This window comes from Teleopsis dalmanni, chromosome 2, assembly GCF_002237135.1.
Source record: "Teleopsis dalmanni isolate 2A chromosome 2, ASM223713v2, whole genome shotgun sequence".
NCBI lineage: Eukaryota > Metazoa > Arthropoda > Insecta > Diptera > Diopsidae > Teleopsis > Teleopsis dalmanni.
In genome coordinates, this window is record NC_051847.1 from 217,555,189 (window position 1) to 217,560,672 (window position 5,484).

The 5,484-nt window shown below is 32.1% G+C and overlaps 1 pseudogene; it reads left to right on the top strand.

The window, feature by feature from the left end:
- Window positions 1-5,484, top strand: part of LOC119676745 — an 82,201-nt pseudogene that overhangs the window by 72,754 nt on the left and 3,963 nt on the right.

Below are 5,484 nucleotides of genomic sequence, written 5' to 3' on the forward strand. Positions count from 1 at the left end.
CTGAGACTGTGACGACGCAGAGCATAACTTCTTTTATTGTAATAAGTGGCTCATATTTAGAAAAGATATAAGTGAGAGATCGTAATGGAAAAGATGAGAGCGAACCCAGAGAATTGGCGAACGACAGAATCATATGAAGAATCATATGTCAAGTCCTCAAAGCAAAGAAATTTGACCTAAAAACAAGAATCAGAAACTAGGGTAATATAAAGGGCAGACACCGAAAACTTCGTTAAAAATGTAAGAGTCTGGACGAAAATAAAAACTTAAAAAAGCATGGCTTGCAACGCCAATATAAAAGGGGTCTAGGGATTTAGGATAATATAAAGGACAGACACCAAAAACTTCGGTAAAAATGTAAAAGTCTGGACGAAGACAAAAACTCAAAAAAGCATGGCTTGCAACGCCAATATAAAAGGAATCCTCTCCGAAATAATGCGAAAGTGGTTCAAGGGAGAATCAGTGTAGCCAAAGCAGTGATATTTTACTCCGTTTATGTTAGAACGTCGAGCACACCATTCGGATAAGCATTCCAACTGCTAACTTAAAAAAAAATTTTAAAAAAATTTATTTTTTATTTTATTTTATTTGATTCTTATATTTGTACCAACAATAAAAGGATACTCTCAGTTATGCTGAAGTAACACTACTTTCATGCATTCAAATGTTACAAAGTTTCGTTCAAATTTACTATTTTTTATATAGTTTTTCGATATCACGCAGATTTATCATCACAAAATAATTAATATATTATATATTGAACTGTTTGAATGTAACAAATCCGATACTTCTAATATGACTTTCATATATGTATATATGAAATAGTTTGAATATTGCGAGAGTTCATTATGTTCTAAATACTCCCGCTTGTTTATCTTCAGTGAGTCTATCTATATACCCACCTTTTATTAAATGATTTTGATGCACGTTATTTACTTTAATACGCTTGGAAGACATCATAAAATGTGCATAAATCGTGTCAGTTATAAATCATATCAAGTCCTTAGGAGTGTATTTCATTGATGCTCGAACGCATAAATTTTACAACTACTTCGAAACCAATTATAGTCATCCCTTAACTTCACATTTATTAACCATTTCAACCGAAAATGTTATTTGTGTTATTGGTTTTCATCGGTTTTATCTTCGAACAGCATTTAACGATTAATTTCATTTCATTTTTATTTCAAATTCAACTCAACAACTTTGTGCTCGTTAGCAGGATATTGTATCCTTTGTAGTGCTTATGGCCGCTGCCATTGACTGCAATACTAAACAGCCTCGTCTCTGAACCGTTTTTGTGATTATAAAACATTTTTATTGTGTTTGTCAGTTGCTGCAAAATCAACACCGCAACGTAACACATATTTTACATTAATGACGTGACAAGGAAACGCGTGCCGCACTCAAAATAAAAACATAAAACGAGCAACAGAAAGCAGCGAATATCATCACATACCGCCCCAACAGCAGGGCCGGAAATAATGGCTGCAGCGGCAGCAGAACCAACATAAAAGGGCACAATAGGATATCAGCAATTAAATTCCAAACAGCTTATAATAAAAATTGATATCCTCAAAGCATTGACATAAAAGCATCGGGTTCGGGTGTGATTCCTCTGATACGAGTATGAATTTATCAAAATTCTCAACATATGAAATTGTTACGCTTTGTTGATTTAATGCAGAGATGCCCATTAATTTTACCTATAACTCGGGAAGCAGAGTTAAAGGCACTGAAGTACCCTTGAACTCATTTAAATTAAAATAAAAAAAAAAAATAACAAACCCAATAAAAAACTAAAACCTAAAAAATAATGAGCCAAAATGTAACCGAATCTGTCGTACTTGTAGGTGAATGTATATCTGCGTTATGGCAACACTAGAAATAGTGTTACGTGTTGTAAATTACAAGTTATTATTTTAATTGTATGAGTATTTGGCATAAAAGTAGCAGCAGAGTTGCTTTTTGTTTCAGCAGTAATTATGTGTGCATTTGTTATTGAAACATGAGTTCCCTCGCCTCCCTGGGCTTTGTACTTGTGAAGTGAAAGGTTCATATTCATTTAATGAACTTATCCTTTTAGTTTTAGCTTTGAGTAAAACATAATTTGGGATGCAAGTTCTGCATATGAAATACTTCGTTTCATTATGCAAAAACACACAACAAAAAAAAAGGCATTAAATTTCAGCAAATTTATTTTTACTAATTTTTATGTTGTGCTCCTGTCTGTTGCGCAGCGAATGCAGATCCAACAAATTACTAGGTAACTGCTACCGTAGCCGTTAATAAATTCAACATTTTTCCAACTGCCGAAACCAATCAGAAGCGAAGCAAGCAACCTCAACTTCAAAGTTTCCTCATTAAGCGTATATATCTGTATCTGTAACTGAATCAGTTTATCAGTAACTGAAGCAGTTTAAGTTTGTGCGCTTCTCGTTACTCTAGTAAAAGTTTTGAAATGAATTTGATGGACTACTTTAATACTACCTACCTACCTCCTGCCTGCCTGTTCCCTACTGATTGCAGGCTGCTCCACTACCGAAACATTCACACACATGCCAAATGCCAGTTAATAAAGTGTGGATCCACTTATAACGCAGCTCACATCTCACATCTCACATCCACATCTCTCAGCTAACAACTGTGGCTGCTGAGTTATTAACATTTATTTATACGTTTCCCAGATACACTTGCGATATGAGCTAACCGAGTTATTTGTTTTTCTACTATTTATAATCCAACCTTTTTCGTTATAATTTACTTTGGAATTTATTACTGATTAATTAACTCACTTTTTTATATTTACTTTTTGGAACTTTCATTTGCTTTCGTACATTTTTTCCAGGGCTTAGTTCTGCCAGCTTTATTAAGTATTGTTTTTAATAATTTTCCTACACTTTTTCTGCATTTGCCTGCATTAAGTTCGTTCACTCAGCTCGTTCGAGATAAGCAGTATCTGTTGAATATTTTGTTTGTTAAAGTATTTATATTTCAGCTGCACCTCTGCTGGCACGGATTAAGTCGTTGAATGATGTTTGCAGTAATTGAAAAAGTTTCACATAACCGAGCAGAGCAATAAGTTAGCAGGGCAAAGCCAAAAGCAAATTATAATTCAGTGAATTTTATGCAAAAATGGGTTAACTTCAACCAGGTTACATTAAGTACAAAAATACACCATGAGTACTTTCAGTTACAACACTAGTTTAAAAAAAATTGTTTTTATTAATTAATACAGAGTAATTATATATAAGAGTAGAAAAAAATTCATTTGTTTTGAACTACTTTTCAAATTTAAATTAAATGTTTGTTGTTCTGTTTTATTTCGGTTTTCTATTTTTGAGAGAGTTTACCGAATTATGTTAATATAATCAAATATTTCCATAGTTTCAATAGTATTTCTTACATTCATGAGTTCAGTGGAAATCCATTGCGAACTGTTAGAGACATAGCAAACATAAGAAATGAACACCCATGTCCTATAAATAATATACATATGTATTAATCTTACTACAACCCAAATTACAAACATTCATTAATTTATGTTGCATTAAAAAATATAAGAAAAAATTATAATTTTCTTATATTATTTTGTGCAAAAATAAACTAAATAAGAATTATAACACACAAGTATGCATGAAAAGTTAAATAAATAAATTTAGTGATGCTGAAAAGCGGGTAATACACATCAGACATGATCGTACAACTTGCGTGACGTCGCTTGCCATAAAGCCTGTAGTACACATCAGACTTGATCGTACAACTTTCGCGACGTCGGTTTCTATTACACATCCGACACAGTCGACATTATCTTGGACATGTCCCTGCAAAAAGAAAACAACAAATATACTGCAAAATAAAATTATGCATCCATTTAAACTATATTTTCGCTTCCATTCCTTAGAATAGAATGAAATTTTTCATGTAACCCGACAAAAATCCGCTTGTATTCTCGAGCAAAAACTCGAGCAAATCGAGAGAAAAATCAAAATATTTTAATTTCCATCTGATTTGTCGTCAGACCCGCAAATATTGCTATTACACATTTGCATTTCACAAGTTATGCGACCAAGTCTGATGTGTAATACCCGCTTTAGATGGATATAATTCTATTCGCATGCAGTGACGGCTATCTATTTACCATATGAACGACTTCGCTAGTTGGTACATCGTGATTAATAGCGGTGTACTATAGACTCTAAAACTCAGAAAATTAAGTTCGAAATTGCAATTCATTATAGAATTTTTATTCAGACAAATATTCTGAATTCAGAATTAGGAACAATAAACCGCTCAGTCGGAGGGTCTCCATTTTGTTTTAAATAAATAATTCTTAATTTTTTTTCTTTTTAAATTTGTGATCGACTTAATCGACTTTTGTTATCGACTTAATGTACATAAGATATTAAGCCGACCGTTGAGACAGTATTAAACTTGTTGACATTTTTATGTTTCAAGAAAATTAATTTAAATATATTCACTTCAATCTATTGTCCTTCATTTAACTCATGTATGTTAATTATACAAGAGGTCAAGAGATGATTAACTGCATAAAAGAAGAACAAAATAAGAAAATTTAAATGTACCAGCTAACCGCACCATAAAACCGCTTATATTGATTACACTCATTCCAGCGCTTACAGTTATTGTGCCAGTACTCAACTTTAATGTATAAATATATTTTTATGTACAAGTATAAGTATATTAGAAAATTTAAATGTACCAGTTAACTGCACTATAAACACTATCATAATAACTATCAGTTTATATTTATTATAAAAAAAACCCTTTCATTCATCCCAGCGCTTACAGTTATTGAGTCAGTGCTCAACTTTACTTTAATGTATAAATATTTTGCATTAGCAAACTATTCAGAGCGAAAGAGATTAAGTGAAAGAAATAGAGAGAAAGAAATAAGAGAGTTAGGTTCCTCAAGAAATACTTGTATGAATTAAGCTAATACATAAATACTGAAAATTTAATATAAATGTTATATGTATAGTATATACAAATATCGTAGGTACTATTTAAAAGAAAAAATGCAATAATTCTTTATACAAATCGTCTATAAATTCTGTGGCTGTTCGCTTTGCAATCCTATGAAGCGAGGAGGATGAGGAGAACATTAAATGGAGACTTAAAAATAAATTAAAAATGTAGGAAATATTGCGGCAGGCATTCAATGAACTTTATTTATTTGTTGCAATATATTTCTTTTTATATAGCAATCTGCAGAGTTAATCAAGATTTAATATCAATAAAAATACAAAGCGCAAACGATCTCACCTTTTCAAAATTCAACCGACAAAAAGATTTTATTTTCGAAGTAAACAACATTCGAAAAACTGTAAATTTTGTATTTTATCTCGTGGATGGCATAATAAACTCACTAAAACTCGCATACTGACAAGCTGATAAATTGAGCTACGGACAGACAGCTCATAAGCTAGTACTGACTTGCAAAGTAGACAGCCGGGCGTGCAG